Below are 20,797 nucleotides of genomic sequence, written 5' to 3'. Positions count from 1 at the left end.
TTTGGTGATTTTACTTAGATGGCCTTCATATATGTATATATTTTACAAAGTTTCTACTGTATTAGTTTCCCATACTACCCCTCAAATGCCACTTATTTTATCTATCTTTTCCTGAATTCCCTTCCACAGCCCCCTCCCTCCATGTAATCAGAACATATTGTACAAAACAAAAAAAAACCACCCTATTTTCAATAAAAGAAAAAAGAACCATCCAGAAAAAAAAACAGAAGACATAACTGCACAAGGAAGATTATTTGGGAAGAGGAAAAGGCCCAATTGGAAGGAGAACAATAGGGGTGTAATGGGGAGTGAATCTGACCAAGTTACATGATATACATGTATGAGATGCCATAACAAAACCCACTATTTTGTACTATAAATATATAATAATTTTTTTAAATTCGACATATAATTATGAGAAAAAAAATGCCTAAGAAAATTTCAGCACTGCCAAAAGCCTTATCATGCTATCACCTAAGATAGGCCTGTGGCACCCTCTGTCTTGAAGCATATACTGAAAAACAACCGAAATAGGAAATATGTATAGTTGGTAGCTCAGAAGGACTTCTCTGTGAGCCTGAGAACATTTTTTTTTCTGATATATGATCATCAAAAATAGTAAGGTCTGTTAGGCAATTGGTGCACACCTTTAACTCCAGCACTCAGAGGCAGAGGCAGAGGCAGATGCAGAGGCAGACTGATCTCTATGAGTTTGAGTTCAGCCTGGTCTGCAATGTGAGTTCCAGGACAGTCAGAGTTACATAATGTGATTCTGTTTAAAAGAAAGGAAGGAAGGGAGGGAGGTAGGAAGAGAAGATGTACTAGAGAGATGGTTCATAGGTTAAGAGCACTGGCTGCTGGATGGACTGCTCAGAGGTTACGAGCACTAACTGCTCTTCCAGAGGTCTTGAGTTCAATTCCTAGGACTATATGGTGGCTCACAACCATCTTAATGAGATCTGGTGCCCTGGTGCCCTCTTCTGGCATGCAAGCATACACACAGGCAGAACACAGTACGCAAACTAATAAATAAATCTTTAAAAAAAGAAAGTAAAAGAAAGGAGGATAAAGTCTGTCTCTCATTCTGCAGGAAGATTGAATGCACACAGTTGGCTGCCACAAAAACAGATAACCTAATCATATTTACACTGGCCACAACTTTGTTATTTTTAACTTCACTGACTGTCATGAGTCCTCATACTTTCCCCTTCCTCATACTCTGCTTACAATATGCAAATCACCTCTACACAAATCAGAATGGAGCTCATCCCTTTCCTTTATTGTCAGTCCTTACTGAATCAAGTCTGTTCTGATGGCTTTACTGGTAGTCAGTCACATTTCTTCTCAAACTCAGAAGAAATTATAACCTCCACAGTTCATGAGTTCAAGTAATGCCATAAAATATGAACACAGCGGGTCAGAATAGCGACCTGCAACTGCACACTGCTAAAGTGTGTGACCAACAATTATGCCTTAGAAATAGAAATAGAAAAGGAAAGCCAACATTAAGGTCCCAGGGAAGAGTCTTCAAGAGGGAAATGTCTTTTCTACTCATTAGCCCCATTTAGGATCATGAGTTTCAAGAATACCAATGTCAGTGTGGTTTGCATAAGAATGGTCCCCTTAGGCTCATATATTTGAATGCTTAGTCATCAGGGAATTTCTTGAAAGGATTTGAAAGGATTTTAGAAGGATTAGGAGATGTAGCCTTGTTAGAGAAGTGTGTCAGTGGGGGGTTTCAAAAAACTACACCAGGCCCAGAGTCTCTCTCTACCTCTGCCTATGGAACAGGGTGTAGCTCTCAGCTACTGTTCAGGAACCATGAGTGTTGTCATGCTCCTTCTATGTCCATGCCATGATGGACTAAACCTCCAAAACTGTAGCAAACACAGAATTAAATTATTTCTTTTATAAGAAGCCAGGGAGTGGTGATTTGAATAATAATAATGGCCCCCATATGCTCATATATTTTAATGCTTAGACATTAAGGAGTGGAACTCTTTGAAAGGATTTATAAGGATCATGAATGTCACCATGCTCCCACTATGGCCCCTGCCATGCCCCCACCATAATGATAATGACTAACCCTCCAATACTATAAGCAAGCTCACAATTAAATTCTGTCTTTTATAAGAATTGCCTTGCTTGTGGTGTCTCTTCACAGCAATAGAACAGTGACTAAGACAGTCAGTATTGTCAGTGTCAAAATGAGGAGAACGCAAAGTTCAGAAGTGAATTTTTCAGAGTGGTAGATCAGAAATTCCTTCCTTACATAGAGCGCTCCTATGTATCAGTGTATCTCTCACCCTTAGACACTGAGCCCACTGAGGATTCTAGATAGTGAAACCTTGGCTTGTATTTGACTTCCCTCTTGAACATGAAACAACATAATTGTCCAGAATATTCTCTTACTGTCTTGTGCCACTCTACCTTCAGCACAGGACTCTACTGAGTCCATCAAGAAACTTACTGATACCCTAGTTTAAAGCTGTTTGTTCACAGAGGCTGAAATTAGTATACAGATGTTTATATGTGCCAAGGAAATAAATCCTAAAAGCATCCTGACTTGGGTCTTTCTGCAGTTGCAGAGACTGAATATTTCTACCTTAAATTCCACTTGTACACATAAATAGAAGATGTGATCAGTATCCATCAGAAACACAGGAAATCCCCATCACCAAAAGTAAAATGTTATCTTGGTGGGATCAAGAAATTTTACCAAATATACCTTCTAAGGCACATATACACATGCATACTTCAAGCCCCCTAACATTGGGCTACTACTAGAGAGATGATGCATGGCACTAAACTAGATAGATGTAGATCTGAAAAGCCACTGGCTATTATGTCTTTGCAGAGAAGGCTTTGAAAGACCTAGATAACTCTGGGTATCCCCAAAGAAAGCCCTGGATAAATCCAGGTCCCCCCCCCCCCGCCACCCCCAGCAGGAAGAAAATAGCCAAAAATCCAAGCAGGAAGAGAAGAATCAAAAATCTAGGATTAGCCGGTTAGTGACTGTTTCAGGTACTAGCTGAAGATAAAGTTAGGTTGTAATCTTGAGAATAATCTTGAGAAACAGGGAGTTTCCCCCTTGTGATTGTCATTGTACTATGTTTTAGGAACTAGCTGATTATGACCTTGGGAGTGGTCCTGGGAGGCAGGGAGTTGCCCCCTTGTGATCTTCACTGGTATTTTCAGAATTTTCTGTGACACACTCCCTGCCAATTCCGGATCATTGGGCTGTGGTTTCTTCCCTTAAAAATCGGTTCTCCCGGTCACTCGGGGTCGAACTCTTCCCCTGGGTTATGAGTCTCGGCCCCAGTGCACTGGTTCTCGTCTCGTCTTATCGATTAAAGCCTCGTGTGATTGCAGCAAGGATGGTTTCTCGTGAGTTACTGGGGGTTCGTGTTATCCCGAGACTTGAGTGATAGTCTCCCCAGCACTGGGGGTCTTTCAGCTTGCAGTGCCTACAACAGAGAAGGCACATCCAAAGCACCAATCACAACTATTGTCCCACTCAGCCTTTACTTTCGACTATTTGGGTTCTTGAGAGTCACATGCAATGTTCTGGAGGAAGATGTCAAAAAGCAGTTGCTCAGTTTTAATCTTTAAGTAACATTTTGGATAAAAATTGGGAAAGCGAGATTCCCTGTGAAAGAAAAAATCAAGTTTTCTGTGTAATACTCTGGACACTGATAAAATGTCAAGACAATGTCCATATCTGGAGAATGGAAAGAGGTTCAAAGTTGCCAGTTAGGGAGGACTTCAGAAAGAACTGAGTCATTCTTGTCCAGAAGCTACTCAGAAACTCATAACTGGGAGGGAGAAACCATGGCAACTTTTTTTTATCCAGTAGGAACATCCAGGGTTCACTTGTGGGTCATGGTACCAGAAAGCTGCACAAAGTATTAAGATGGGCCAATCACTCCACCATAGCCACAAAGTAAGGAATCTAGGGACCAGCCATGATCCCAGAAGTATTATAAACACCAGAAACCATTGCCTGTTACACAGGACATGGACATAGTTAAAGGAAGAGGTAGGCAGATGGGATAAGTGTAAACAGCTTCACAGTTTCTACCTTGAATCAATCACTTTCTTTAGTGGCAAAACAGATCCCACAGATGAATTATCAGAAATTTTGCACATTATCTATCAAGAATGGAACTAGAAACACACAGAAAAAGTAGTCATATGCTATCAGCAGTGTGTGTGCAAGACTTGTTAATAAGTCACATATTATGTACCAGAGGGGACATATGGAAAGGGGGCTGATGTTTTCAGGTAGTGTGAGTGAAACATCACATAGAATGTCCTTTACACTCCCATTTCACAACTCTTAGAAGCATTAGAGGTGGTCTCCTGAGCCCTTACATTTTCCCAGCCAGGCCAGCAAACCTGCCCTGCCCAGCCCAGCCTAGTAACTCCATCTTCTTATCCATAAGCCTCCTACACTTACCCTAACCCTCAGCCAGAACTTGAGTCCCATGCCCAGTGATTTAGCCCAATCTGAGGAACCTTGCCCATGCCTTTCCAACCTCCAGACTTGGGACCAGACACACATTCTGTGCATAGTCAAGCAACCTGTGTCCAGAACAGATACGTAACCAATAAATATAAAGCCCACATTCTTAGGACACATCACAAAACCACATAATATGAAAGGTCAAAACAGCATGTCTCCTCCAAATCTTCTAGTCCTGTAGAAATGGTCTCTAATGAGAACTACCCAGTTGAACCTCAGGACACAGACAGAGGACGGCAACCTAGATTGTGGTACCCAGCAGAACCATCCACCATGGTTTAAGGAGCAAGAAAAACTGTTTGTGGTATAAACAGCCTCCAAAATTTCATGTCTACCAAACCAAGCCTAAAGAGTACTAGAAGCAGAGACACAGAGCCTCCAACAAAGCCATGCCTCCGTGATTAGGTTCATTCCAAAATATTTTATTTTCTCTGAGCCTATTGTGAATGGGAGTATGCCCATGATCACTTTCTCTGCATTTTTCTTGTTGGTATATAGAAAGACTACTAATTTTATAAGATTAGTTTTGTATCCTGCCTCTTTGTGAAATTATTGATCCTGCTCTTGCTCAAGAAATTAATGATGTCTACAATGAAAGCTTCAAATTTCTAAAGAAAGGCATTAGAAAATGGGAGCCCATCCATGGCATACAGTGGGGCTGTTTTACCCTCTGATCTTTTGGCAAGCTTTATTTACTAAAATACAAATGAAATATCACTCAGTACATTTCTCCTTCTTGTCAAAAATAAAAAGACTTTAATATAAGAAAACTATCTACAATAAATACAATGACTATATACAATATATAAAGGCAATAAATACATCAACAATGTCTAGTCCATTTGTATTTGACAAATTCAGTGAAAATACTCCATATCTATCCTATCTTGGTGAGTTCAAAGTTATTTTCTATCATAACTTGTTTTCCACATCAGGTAAACAAGGAAAATTATAACTATCTAGGCTTCATCTTCCTCAGAGATCCAAGAAGGATATAATATTAACTGAGTAAGCAGAAAGTGCAAGCAACTGACTTCCAAAAAATGTAAGGGATGACAGAAACATCTGGCTGCCTGGACAGTCACCTACAGTTTCTCTGAAATTCTGGGGCATTTATCTTCAGTCTATAGGCCTAGCATACCAGATAGACTTTTCTGTGACGCAGGATATTCTGAAGGGCTGTCCCTCCTTGTCTTGACAATGTTTGGCAGTCACTATCTTTTCTGTCCCACTTGTCTAGTTTGGACAGCATACTGTCAGCAGTTGAGGTGTTGTGAGGAGCTGTGGGCTGTGTTCCTGCCGCCCCAGCTCCTGGTCGCCTGGCTAGCTTATGCCCCAAAATAACAACACACACAAACTGTATTCTTTTAAACATTGCTTGGCCCATTAGCTCTAGCCCTTACTGGCTAATTCTCATATCCTGATCAACCCATCTCTAATAATCTGTGTAGCACCAGTCTTGCCAGGAAAGATTCAGCATGTCTGACCTGGCGGCTTGCTTCATGACGTCTGGCTCTGAGAGGAGCTGCCCCGCATCTGAGCTCACTTCCTCTTCCTCCTAGCATTCTGTTCTATTTACTCCACCCACCTAAAGGCTGGCCAATCAAATGGGCCAAGGCAGTTTGTTTATTGACCAATGACCTTCCTCCATCAGTTGAGGCGAGGGCATTTTCTTGCCCAGTGGCTTACTTTTGTCAGAAAGAAAGTAAACTCCATGTGGAGTTTCTTCAATGTCCACTATCTTCTCTGAAGTAGAATGGTGCTGTCAGGAGCAGACACGCCTCATTGTCATAAAAAAGAGCCTATGTTGTTAAAACATCTTAAATGCTATATTCTGTAGATCTCTGAAGTGTTTGAAGATGACCTGTCTATCTAAAATATATCCCTTTTGACCTTGAAAACATATACCTAATGTGACTACAAGTTCAGTTATAATAGGTGACTAATTAATAACCCACATTTCCTTATTTTCCTAAACAATTGATAATAATAACGTTCAAGGAAATTTACATTAAATTGTTAAATGAGCTATATAGGTACAATACCTTGAAAAAGATTAGAAATGTATGTACGGTAAGTTTTTACAAAATTAATCTCAAATTTGTATACAAGATACAAAAGTCCAATCCACTGTAAAACATTCAAAACTAGTAGTAGCTTTTTAAAAGTAGATTCAATAATCTACCTTTTTATCTTATCACATCTATATCATCCCTTTTTATTTTCAGAGTAGATTCAATAATCTACCCTTTTATCCTATCATATCTATATCCCCCTTTTCTTTTCTAAACAAGAACTAATTGAACCTATTTCGAATCTAATTTTCTTTGTTTAGCTTTTTTCCTGAGCATTATCCATAACAACTTGTAACCAACACTCTAAAAAAACCAAACATGCATAATCCGTTTCTAGGGAATATGGGCATAGTTTTCTAGGTTACTTCCTGCTGATTGGGGGTACTAATAATCTTATGAGGACCCAAAGAAAATTTAGGATTATGGTCAAGTCCTGCCTGGAGTATTGAAGATCAGAGAGTAAAACAGCACCACTGGCCAGCCTTTACAGACCAGGCAGTGGTGATACACACCTTCAATCCCAATAGCCACACCAGTTTGCCATAGAAACTGGGCAGTAGTGGTGCACACCTTTAATCCTAGCACTAGAGCAGAATATAAGATAGGAGGAGACAGTTCTCAGTCAGTCTCATTCTGAGGATTCCTGGAGTTAGGATTGCAATTTCAGACTGAGGTAGAGGTAAGAGCCAGTGGATGACTGCTTTGCTTTTCTGGTCTTCAGGCTGAACCCCAATATCTGTCGCTGGGCCTTTATTTTATTAATCATGGTACAAAGAAACACAATCTAAGAACAAAATGAAACAGTCCTCTTTAAGAAAGAACATAAAAAGAACTAGCATTACAGCTTGCCCATTACTAAAATCCATAATTCTCTGTCAGGACCCAGCCCAGCTCAGGAGGGCAGAGACATCATGGCTACAGTCCTACAGAGAAGTCTTCAACCCCTACTACTGCAGTCCTTTTCTTGTGCTCCTGGCATAGGCTTTAATCAGATCTCCCTGTCATACTCCAGTAGAACAGGATGAAAATGTGCTGAAGTTTTCCTTACAGGAAAAAGTTGAACAGTAATGTGCAAAGAAGAGGACAAATGGCCTCAATATTTGGGGGTCATTGTTTTCTGCCTATAGAATAAGAGTTCATTCTTGAATCTTGGACATGGATCACTTCTCTGATGACACAAAACTGTCAGTCTGAAATGATCCCAGAGCATGATAATATGGGAAGCAGACTCAGAAAAAAGGAGAGGGGGCGTAGGGAGGATAGTTGTTCAAAATCAAGTCAGTTTCCTTCCTAGCTACACATCTACTAGCTTCACACCTACTAGCTGTACACCTATCTCTGACTTGGTCTGAGGCCATGCACCACTGTGATTTTTCGAATCTTCTTCCCCAAAGCTATTTTCGATTCCCTTAGTCTTCTTCCTTGATTAAAGTCTGTATCTTCAAATTTAGAATAATCTCCCAGTCCTCTTGATGTGATAAGCAAAGTGATAAAGTAGAAGAAATAAATGATATCTTTACTAAAGAGAAAGGCTATGTATTTATTTCCTAGGGCTGCTGTCACGAATGCCATAAATCATACCGTTCAAGACAGATATTCATTATCAAATAGGTCTGAACACTAGAATTCCAAAATCAAGACATCAATAAGGCCATGCTTCCCCTGAAAGTTGCTTAGGAGAATCTTTTCTTGTTTCCTCCAGTTCCTGGCTTTTCTTTAGTTGAAATTTTATCTACTTATTTTAAAGTTTTCTTATTATTTTATTTTGTGTGTAGGGGTCTTTTGCCTACACTATATCTTTGCATAACTTGCATACCTGGTGCCTACAGGGACCAAAGAGATAGTCAAATCACCTGGAACTAGAATTATAGATGATTGTGAGCTACTGTTTGGGTGCTGGGAATAGAATTAACATCCTCTGGAAGAGCAGCCAGTGCTCTTAACTACTGAGCCACCTGTCCAGCCACAAATGTTGCTACCAGTATTTGGTGCTCCTTGGAATAGTTTTAGAGAAGTAATTATTCAACTTTGTTTATTAAAACATAACCAAATTTGCTTTGCAAGAGATTATTAACGTTGGGAAGGGACATTTGAAAGGGACATTGGGTTCAACCCCAAACACAGCTTGGGCAAAATGGAATTCATACCCGAGAAGCATATTGATACATGTCAATAGATGAAAATGACTAAGAAGAAACGGGCAATAAAGGCGATAGGGCTAAACCTATCTAAGAGGATTCTTACTGAAAACAGGTCAGGATTCTCAGTTATCATTGAAGTTATGTAGAGGAAGAAGAACTTCATCTGAAATTGAGGAACATTAGACACTGCAGAGTAGAGAAAGGTTGATAAATTGACTTAGCAAGAGTTCTTTGTTAACCCTGGATCTTCTAAAACTCGTAGGTGAGTTTAAGAGAGGTTCGGGAGCCTGGATAAAGTTTAATTAATAAGACAATCTTTGTTTTTGCTTTTGTTCAAAATATGAAGAGATCTTGGTCGTATAGGACTGCAATTCCAACTATCTGGGAGGCTGAGGCAGGAGGGTCACAAGTTCACAGCCTGTCTTTGCTATAAACTGAGTTCAAGGCCAGCCTTCTCAGTGAGGCTCTGCCCAAAGAAAATTAAAAAGATGGCTGTGTATATGGTTTGGTAACATTAGAGTACTTACCTAGCCTGTGGATGGCTTCTGGGTTTGGTTCCCAGCACTAAACAAAAATTTAAAAATTAATGAAGAGACATTCCCTCTTCCTTTCAACAATCTAAGTCAGCTGTCTCATTTGTTCACCTTTTATTAGAAACTAGTTGAATCATGTATTAAGGCTTGGTAGTAGAGGACCTCTGCTGGTTGAGGCCCATAATCAAACATTTTGTAAGGAGAAATTTCTATGAAAATGGAGAAAACAAAGATTACTGTTGTTCTGGGAAACCCAGTTTCTGAGTATAGAGGGAAGTCAGCTGACAATTCCAAGTATTAGGCTTAAGCATGGCAGTGACAACCTCACAGATTTCCAGGCCAGCAGTTTGAATGTCTCTGATGATAATATTGAGTATTCTTATAATCTAATGCATACCCCAGCCATAAAAACCACCACTCTGGCCAGGCACTGGCCCTGACTTTTCCATATGTACCATGACCCAAGTGAGGTGGGAGAATGTCTACAGGAAATCTTCACCCTCCATACAGACACATACTATGAGCCCAGACACGGCCTCCTCATATATAGCGTGGACCCCCATTACCTCATTTTCTGCATCCTGGGACCCAGATCCATGACTCCGGGACTGTTTTACTAGGCTTTTCCTCACCAGAGGCCTTCCTGACGCATTGAAAAAAGCCATATTCCTGGTCTTAACCATGCTAAGTGTTGTTCTGCAGTGTCTGAGTCATCCTCTTCCCCATCTGCCACACTGCCCAAAGGCTGGACATGGTTGCCATGGTGATCTCTCCAGTACAGAGCTCTGAGGATAGGTCTCTGGCCCCAAAAGATGCAATATCCGCTAAAGCCTCATGAGCACACTTCAAGGGGGGTTTTAGAGTCTAGGTGCAATGGAAACACTGGCAGACATTTAAAAATAAATCAGCCATTGCAAAGAGTTATTTGATTGAAAAATTATGACTCACTTTCCCATTGAAAAGAGAAACCGTTTGTTCAGAAGCCGTAGAGGGACATCAGCCCCATCCCCATTGCAAGATAAGCTCCAGAAGCCTCAGCACATATACTGTGGTCTGTGTGTGCAGAGTAAAGGGTCAGGACATGAAGGCTTCAGGCTAGGTAAGCTGCCTTGGTAAATCTCACAGCAACAAAGGGAATTAGGCAGATTGGGAGCCTTCCATAGTATCTCAGAATCATAGGGCTGTGCAAGTACATATGGCATTGCCAAGATGGGACATTCAGAGTATTAATATCATTATATGATAATGGGCTCAGGGACCACAGGAAAATCCTGGGGAGGAATCTGGGGGGTTACAGAGGAAAATGAACAGGACTAAGAACTGGGAAGGAGTCTGGTTCCAGGCACAGGTACTGCATGTCGTGTTTCAACTGATCACAGGCTCCATGCTATGCACTGCTGTTAGCAGTGTTCTTGTCCACATCTGTATTCTCAACCCAAGTGCCTACATCACTATTTAGTGGACAACTGGAGAACCACGGGGTCCATATTTTTGTGGCATTGTATTTGGGGCCCTCCTGGCAATGAGATCATTTTCCATTTGTTGATTCATCTGATACTAGTCCAAAACACTATGCCAGGGAGAAAGGGGGTGGTAGGATGAACAATGATGTGAAACCATTCCTGTGAGGAATTGCCCTCAGCCATAGAGCAGACACTCTGAAGTGCTCTGTCTGCAAACGTCCTACTAAACAGAAATTCACCTAAACATCATATTGTGCAGAGGCATCATTCATCTGATCTTTCAAGACTTTTTCTAATCTCATAAAATAAGGTGATATTCAAGGAGATATGAGGATAAGGGCCCTCTAAATGTTCAGGACTGACCAGGCACTCTTAGATTCCTCTCCAGAAGAAATGGTAGGGCGTAACTTACCACTATGATTAACTAGGAACCTGAGGCCGATCTATAAACTTCACAATCTGACTAAGGGCTAGGAGCCATACATATGGCCTACACCTTGGTTGTCTCACAAATTGGCTATCTGGTATTCCTTGTATACAAGAGAAGATAATGGGTTCTCCAAAGAGCTTGCTCTAGAGTCTAGGCCTTGGTAGCATCATTAGTGACAGACGGGATTTGTGCTGCACTTACTCCTCCACCAGATTTTGGGAAATATTTGAGAATTTGAAGAAGTGTGAAATATATAAGACATATGAGCAAATGGGAGAAAGGGGGTACTGGGTAGGGGAACACAATGGGAAAGGAGACTGTTAATTTTCTATTCCTGCGACAAAACACCAAGACCAAGGCAATGTATAAAATAAGCATTTAACTCAACTTACACTTTCAGAGGGTTAAAATCCACAACGACAGAACAAAGGCATGATAGCAGGAACAGCAGAGAGCTCACATTTTAAACCTTCACAAGAAGGAAGAGAGACAAACTGGGAATGGCATGGGTTTTTGAAACCTCAAAGCCTGTCTGCAGTGACACTGCTCTCTTCAACAAGGCCATACCCCTAATCCTTCCCAAACAGTTCTAACAACCGAGAAAACAAGTATTCCATACACATGAGTATATGGGGGCCATTCTCATTGAAACCACCACAGAGGCCATGGGTGAACAGTGAGAGAATTGAATCCTGGAATTAGAGAAATGGGTTCTCAGAGGAAGAAGAACACAGCCAGGATTAGGATTTTGGAGGTGTGTTGGGGTTAGGGTGGACAGGGCTCCTGCAGAGCTTTCTGGACAGGATGGTAGTGGATTCAGGAACTCACAATGGGGCCACACACTAGTCGTCTTTTCAGGATAGCAATAAGGGTGTCATTCCAGTGGCACTGTTGTTTGACATACATGTAAAGCACATATGGAAGGTCACCAGGAGTAACTGAATAATGGGCTTAAGCAGTCATATTCTAGATTGTATTCTGCTGCTGTGATAAACAACATGACCAAAAGCAACTTGGGAGGAGAGGATTTACAGGTTATGGTTCATCATCAAGCGAAGCCAAGGTAAGAACTCAAGGCCGAAACCAGAAGGCAAGAACTGAAGCAGAAACCATGGAGGAATGTTGTGTGTGGGCTTGCTTCCCCTAGTTTACTTAGTAGTTACCTTTCTTATACAATCCGGGATCACTTACCCAATTTTGGTACCACCATTGTGGGCTGACCCTCCCATATCAATCAACAGTATAGAAACTCAATATATGAACCCACAGATATGCCCAAAGATCAGTCTGGTGGAGACAATTTTTTCAGAACTCACTCATGGTTTTCTGGACTCTAAAAGGTTTAGGAAGTTCTACTACTCCAGTTCTACCATCTGCAGAGAAAGTGTATCTGGCAGGCTCATGCCAGTCAGCTCCATTCTACACCTGGTGAGTATCTCACGTGGCTGTCCTACGGTCTGGGAATCTCCAATATCCCTGGGTATTCACTGTAACTGAAGCTAAACTTTCACCAGTGACCTCCTACAGTGCCAATCTCAGCTGCTGTTCATCATGACTATTTTGACCTTCAAAACCAGTACCACATGGGGGACATTCTACTATATTTTCAGGCTTGACCTCTGATTTAAGAGGCAGCTTTGCCTCCCCAGGACCACAGTTCTGTGCGCCGACCCTGGGAAAACACCTCTCAGATGACTTCTCCCCAGTGATGCTTGTCTCTTATTAATCACAACAGATTTTTCAGTCCCACCTAACAAGCATCACACGTGAACAAGTGTCACAGTAAAGCAAAGGTTTTGTTTCAATGGTATTGGACTCTTGCAAATCACAGCTGATTTTTCAGCCACAGCTGAGAACCAGAAACTACAGGCTCTTAATTCAAATATATCACATGAATGAACCATGAATAGGATCTTTGAGGGATTCTTAAACTTCCATTTTACATTTGACAAACTGTGCTTCCTTCATCTAATTTGTCTCAAGTTATCTACTAAGCTGCCACAAAATAGCCTGAGTACTCAAATGGTTTTTCCATCCCAAAGCCTCAAGTTGTCCACCTTCCTCCCACAAGAGTCTATGCCAAAAGCAACATAGTCAGGTCCATTGCAGAAACAACTCTGCTCTTCTGGTATCAATTTCTGTTCTTGTTTACTTTCTGTTGTTGTGATAAACACCACACCCAAAAGAAACTTGGGGAAAAAAGGGTTAATTTGGTTTACAGGTTATAATCTATCATCAAGGGAAGCCAAGACATCAACTCAGGATAGGAATTAGAAGGTAGGAATGGAAGGAAAGACTGTGGAAGAACCCTTCCTACTGGCTTGCTTCCCCTGGCTTTCTCCACTTGCTTTCTTATACATCCCAGACCCACCTGTCCAGGCACAACATCACCCACAGTAGTCTGGGCTATTCCACGTCAGTCATTAATGAAGAAAATAGCCTACAGACATTTCCACATATTAGTCTGGTGGAGGTAAATCCTCAATTTCAGTTCTTTCCCAGGTGACTCCAGCTTCTTTCAAGTTGACAAAAACTAGCCAACACAAGCCACAACCACTTTCGGCAGATTTCCTCAATCAAATCTACAGCTGGAATATATAGAGGGGAAACTGTTTGGACAACACTAATACCTGATCTTGGGGTACAAAGATGGCAGCTCTGGGGCTAAGAGATCAGCATGAGGAATCAGAACACAGTGGAGTAACTTCCTGCCAGCAATATCGTGCAGTAGATACCCAGAAGGAGTGTCCCAAATACAAAGCTTAGGAAAAGAGAGGGCAGCATGTTAAGGTGGGGGACCATCAGAAATCAGGTGGCCCAATTAGCATCTATGGTCTCGAAAACCTCCCTTTGGTCCCAGTCCCTCCTGCTGTGCCTCAGAAGGGATTGGGGATCATCAAGACTAATACATAAAATCACACAAACTAATACAACATGATAAAGTTTTCCTTCCTAGTTCTCTCATAACAGAACGAGAGTCATAGATTGAGCTTGCAGCCTTGGATGTTCCACTATCAACAATGGAGACTCAAGGTAGATAACTGTCCAACTAACTGAGTGCGCACTTGATGCCAATTTTGGATCTACTTCCTTTCAGGACCATTTTCCTTCCCATATATGGGAACCTAATGGAGGTCCATGATTTTTAGTCAAGTCAATTTAAAATTTAGCAAAAGCCATTAATGAATAGCAGAAAAATGGCAAAGAAAGGAGCTCCAAAAGCAGATAAGAAACAACCAAAATGTTAGTCAACTGTTTTGGAGCTTCAGAAACTAATTAAAAGCTCACGGAAAAAAGAGGATATTAAACTGACGGTGGCAGGCAGACAACAGACCAAATACCTACAACAGCTACAGAATCAGAAGTGAGAGCACAAACCTTGACACAAAGAATTGCAGCTGGTTGTGATGCTTGCGGGTGTTCAGAGAACTGGAATGCAGGGTTGAGTACCATCCCACCTAAAGACAAAGACATTAATTAGTATTAGTCACTAGTGCCTGGAACAGGAATCAAAGCTAATGTTAAAGAGAAACCAAATGAAAATTTTCTGGAAGATGACGGCACAGAGTCTAGAAGAATACGGAGAGCTGCAGAGGCCCGAAGCTTTCTCAGAGGATTGACCCATAAGCTCTGAAGATTGGGGAAGAGTGCAAGTAGTCTTGAATATGAGTCCTTTCGCAAGCTCTGAAAGGTTTTCTCTGGTTCCATGAGCATGAGGAAATCCATGTTTCTGGTCTGAAGCCTAACTCAGTGGTAGAGTACTGAGGTGATTTGAGTGAGAATGGCCCCATAGATTCCCATTTGGTAGAACTATTTAGGAATGTGTGATGGTTTGGTTGTCAACTTGACTACATCAGGAATTAACTAAAACCCAAATGGCTGGGAACACCTGTGAGGGATTTTCTTTTCTGAATTCAATCAATTGAAGTGGGAAGATACACTTCTAATGTGGATCTTTGGAGTGGGAAGATCCATCTTTAATCTGGGCCACATGTTCTGTGGATAGACTACATAAAAGACATTGAAGAAGGAAACTTGCCCTCTCTTTGCCTCCTTGTTCTTGCTCTCACCAGCAAGTCCATTCCTAAAACTGCATTTGAGGTGACTTCTTTGGGATTCTGGCATATACAGCCAAGGTATCCAGTCGCATGGACTGAACAACTACTGGATTCTTGAACCTTCTGTTGGTAGATAGCCACTGTTGAACTAGCTGGACCGCAGCCTGTAAGCAATTCTAATAAATCCTCTCTTTCTACATACATACATACATACATACATACATACATACATACACACACACACGCACGCACGCACGCACACACATATATACTCTGTTCCTCTAGAGAGACTCCCCCCCAACCAATACAGAAGGGTTAGGAGGTGTGGCCTTGTTGGTGAAGGGTGTGTCAGTGGGGATCGGCTTTGAGGTTTCAAAAGCCCATGCCAGGCCCAGTCTTCTCTTTGCCGTGTACTGGATCTGATGTAAACTCTTAGCTACTGCTCCAGCACCCTGCCTGCCTGCCTTGTGCCATGTTCCCCACCACGGTGGTCATGGACTCACTCTAAAACTGTAGGAAACCTCTCAATTAAATGCTTTTATTTATTTATGATATTAGTCATACTGTCTTATCACAGCAATACAACAGTAAATAGGACAAGCACTAGGCTAGCATAGGCAAAGCCCTGGATTTAAAAGATCACCAATACCACACACACACACACACACACACACACACACACCACACAATCTGAATGATCATTAGCTGACCACAAAGTTAACAGTATATAATTTCATAATTAATAAAGAGAGCTTCCAGGGCTCATCCTCCCCTTTATCCTATTGCTCTTCCTATGAAATGAATGAAATTCTTTTCTTTCTTTCTTTCTTTTTTTTTTTTTTGAGATGGGGTTTCTTTGAGTAACAGTCCTGGCTGTCCTGGAACTCACTTTGTAGTCCAGGCTGGCCTCGAACTCACTGGGGTCCACCTGCCTCTGCCTCCCAAGTGCTGGGATTACAGGTGTGTGCCATCACCACCCGGCTAAAATTCATTTCTATATTCAGATTATCCAATGTCCACTGTGGACACCTAAACCGAATTAGAGCTTCTAACATGTGCCTCAATTGAAAAAGACAGGACCATGGTTAGAAATTCTATCACTTAGAATTAAAACTCAAAGTCATATGCTAATGGCATTTGAAGTTGGGGCTCATTCTCACCCCTGTTCAGCACTTCCTTCAATTACCCTTTTCATACACATCCTATTTTGGCTGCCTTTGGCAGCTTGCCTTGGAAGATGCTACAGGTTTATCAAAAAAGATAGCCAATTTGAAGTAGCTAACCCCAGGAAGAGCTCTAGGTTCCTGGCTGGCTCTCCAATTTGGAATCATATACTTCATCAGACTTGCCATTGCATGACAGAAACAAGTTGGCCCAGAGGTAATGTGGTAGCAAAGAAAAAGACATCATTAGTATGAGCTATTTCTGCTGAAGAAAGCGACCATAGACACCTTGATTCAGGATACTTTATGACATGGATCATCACAGACAAGTGGAAAAAATGACATGATCTCCTAAGCACAAGATGTTTTCCAGTTCAGCAAATTTCAAGAACAAAGATCATTACTTCCTAAGTTTATTCTTCTTATTGACTTGTATCCGTAAGTGCAGCTTGTACCATATTACAAAAACAACAGGCAGGGCAGTGCTTTTCATCCTTCCTAACACTCTGACCCTTTAATACAGTCCCTCATGTTGCAGTGACTACTGATCATAAAATTATCTTTTGCTACTTCTTAACTGTAATTTTGCTACTGTTATGAATCATAATGTACTTATCTTGTGTTTTCTGATGGTCTTAGATGATCCTCGTGAGAGGATCCTTTGACACCCAAAGCGGTCGAGACCCACATAACTACAGGATGGCAGCCCTGAGCTCTGATTGCTAGTCATCAAATTGGTAGTTATAAAAGCAAATGCATTCCTCTGATTATTGTGAATACAGACAGTCAGGTGAGCTAAATGAACAGTTGTGTAGAAATCCAGTTAGCGATGCTTAGTTTACAAACCATGTTGGAAAATACCATGGAATTTTATTAAGGACTTAAACACTTGAACCTACAATAAAATTCGATCATTCTATGCATAACTGTCTTCCAAGGCCAGGTTAAAGCATACATTCAGAAACCTTGTAGACAGATACCCAGAAAAGCTTGATTTAAAGTAGCCATAGATTAGAAACTTCCAGATGTCCATCAGAAGCTGAGCACATAAACAAGCTGCTACGTAACTAAGCAGGAAAGCATTAGACAGCAAAGAAAGCAGACAGAACCTTAACCAAGGCAGCAAGATAAGAGTAATAAGCCAGCAAAATCTCAAAAGTGATCACTATTAGGATTGAAAGTAGCCAACCACTTCAAAAGGCCCATCCCATGGCATGTGTGTCTCTGTGGGGATTTGACAGTCAGCATTTGTGCACAATTCCAGAAAATACATAGAGGCTCTCATTTCCCGAAAGCATATCTGTGTTTGCCTAGAGACAGGGAGGAGAGTGTCAGGGTGAGGGAGAAGGTAGTGTTGCCAAGGGCTTGAGAACATGTTCTTAGTTGTGGTGAATATTCTACCTGTCACGTGTCAAACCTACCCAGTTGCATACTTGAAATATGAACATTTTGTCATGGATGAGAAATCTATCTCAATACAGCCTCAAAAAGCCAAGGGAAGAAAAACCACCTAGAAAATCATTAAACTGCCTGGACACAGGAAGTCGCTAAACTTGTTAGCCATTGTCATCTCTGATACAAAGAAAGAGGGATTCAGTGTTGAAACATCACCAGAAGAAACGATGTTAGAAATGGTACAAACATGAGGCAAGATGAGGAAAGCGCAGCTCCGGGAAGTGAATGAACCCCAAGCAAACCTATACGAAAGGCTGACAGAGAAAGCGGCTTCCAAACGACAGACTGCTACTAAAAGGCGTGTGTCTTGGATGCTTTTCTACTTCTGTGACAAAACACCATGACCAAGGCAACTTATGGAAGAGTACACTAGAGCTTGCTTGCAGTTTCAGAGGATTAATCCATAACTCCAATGGTCGGGAGCACGGCAGCGGCAGGAAGGCATGGTGTTGGAGCAGTAGCTGGGAGCTAAGATCTTGATCCATTAGCAAGAGGCACGGAAAGGGGCAGCTGGGGATTTGTGTGGGCAGGAAAAGCAGCTCAACACTACGCATGCCTGTGTTCTCTGTGACCCAGAATATGTGGGTTCTGCGGGGACTGTTAATCATTAACCACCTGTGAAGCCATGGCCTCTGTAGTGACAGCACAGGTTTGCTCCCAGCACACATGGTGCTTTTCAGGATCAACAGTGCGACAGGACTGCCTAGTGTAGAGTCATATCCCAGATTCCGCACTCCGGACACTCGGTTGAATAGCACTGTACCAACATGTTGTCAAGGGTAAAATGGAGATGGTGTGAATCCCTAGACGATTACAAGATGAATATTTAATGATCATTTGTCTACCTGCCCTTTGAGGACTTACATGTGTAGGGCATTTGGTGATTGATGTACAGAGTGTATTTGGTGATTGATGCACTGAGTCCAAGTTGAACTCACATGTACAGTGCGGTCAGAAGATCCTGGGACAATGAAAAGGATAAGATACAAACCCCCAAGAGGGTTCACCTCCTTTATGCCTTCTGGACAATATAGGTGTTGAGGAGGCTCCTCAACTTGACTGACTGAGACCTTACTTACCACACTGAGGGGGAGTCAATGGTCTGTCTGTTAGGCAGAGTGGAACCTGAACTGACAACAACCTATAGAACTCACACTTATAGAACAACACCCATAGAACTCAACAACCTATAGAAACCCAAGAACTGTCACTTCATAGACTTATTAGACACCGGTAATGTTGTTCCGACCATAGCACGGCAGCATCCGAAGGAACCCAGTACATTTGCGCTACAGCAAAGCATTACCTTTTGTGAAGTGTGTCCAGATGTGTCCCAGGAAGATTCTGAAAGAGAAAACAGAAAACATTCCTGACTCAACATTTTGTTGGGCAGGTAGGTAGCTTCACACATCTGGGGTCCTTTTCTTGGGGACAGAAGCACCAGGCTTTCATATGCTCATTTGCAAAACCCTTGGACCCCCTTGACAAAAATCAGTGGATCCTAAAGTTGCTCTAGTTGGGAGAAGGTTTACAGAGGGGGTTAGCTATGTGAGTTCATGCCAGAGAATCAGGCAGTGGCCTGGAGTGAAATGTGGCCGTTACCAATGACTAAAGCCAGGAGGTCAGACTCCCTCCGTACCGACACTGTGATCCCGGTCAGAGAGAAATGTCCAGACATCCAGGGGTACAAGAAGGAAAATCAGATGAATAAGACATCCTCAGGACAGAGGGAGAAGAGATTAAGAAACAGTCTATTGTACTGGGCATTGAATGCATGCCAGGTGCTGGGGAAAAACGTGGGCCGTGCATGACCACTTTTCACGCTCATAAATACCTCTTTGTACAGCCTAGGACTCCAAAGGGAAGGAAAAGAAAAGAGAATACAGTAACGCATCCAAGGTGAGCCCCTCTCCTAAGCCACTGCTGCATCTCAGGCACAGTTATGTGACACTCCTGTAGAGTGCGCATGGTTAGGACAGACAGGCCCCGTGAAAACTTGAAACGTGATGGAAGGTGAATTGGTTACCAGATAAAAGGGTGTCACCAGAGAAAAAAGCATACAGAGAGGCTTGACCCAACCCTGAGTCCCGATCCCTCTTGGCTGTTGGTTTCAAAGTGGGATTAGGGCAAAGGGACCACCCTGAAGGAAACTGCCAGAACCCTTCTAGAGAGCTTCAAACATACCGACTTCAGGAAGGAACAAAAGTGCAGAGGCGTAAGTCTTAGCTCTAAGTTCTGCTTCCAAGTCAGCTTTGTTCCTAGGTCCACCTTCTACATGCCTGAGGGAGCAGGTGGCCAGCGGTGCATCAGAGCTGCAAGAACTGCTTCTCAATATCTCCCGCCCATCCTGAGATCAAAGGCCAACCCTCGTGAGACCTGACTACTCAGGCATGACAGAGAGCAAAGAGCCAAAGGGGTTCCCAACTTCAGGGAGGGGGTAGAGTGGGTAGCACAGACAGAAAGTAAGAGAGGAGGGTGAGAAAGGGGGGAGAGAATTAGAATGATTAGTGATAGACCAAGATCTTACTTCTTGTTATAGACACACCCAGAAGAGACCCAGGGTCCACTCTGTGGAAAACAGCATCAGAGAATGAATTGCAAAGACTCGCAAAGGGGTAGTTATTTGATTATGTATCTATTATACTTTTGTCATCTCAAAGGACCAAAATTTCTGGACTTAAAAACACAGTGTTTTGTTGTTGTTCCTCTGTTCTGAATGACAGGTGTCCGAGCATGTGTTCTGAGACCAGCTGTAACAATGTAGCTTTAAACAGGTGTCTGAGCATGTGTTCTGAGACCAGCTGTAACAATGTAGCTTTAAACAGGTGTCTGAGCATGTGTTCTGAGACCAGCTGTAACAATGTAGCTTTAAACAAAGTGTCTACTTTTCAAGAAGGTGGGAGCCCTCAGGAAGTGCAGGGCTCACAGCTCAGAGCAGTATAATGGGATTCTCA

Source organism: Chionomys nivalis, chromosome X, assembly GCF_950005125.1.
Source record: "Chionomys nivalis chromosome X, mChiNiv1.1, whole genome shotgun sequence".
In the NCBI taxonomy this organism is placed as follows: domain Eukaryota; kingdom Metazoa; phylum Chordata; class Mammalia; order Rodentia; family Cricetidae; genus Chionomys; species Chionomys nivalis.
The sequence above is the reverse complement of the archived record's forward strand: the minus strand, read 5'-3'. Positions refer to the sequence as shown.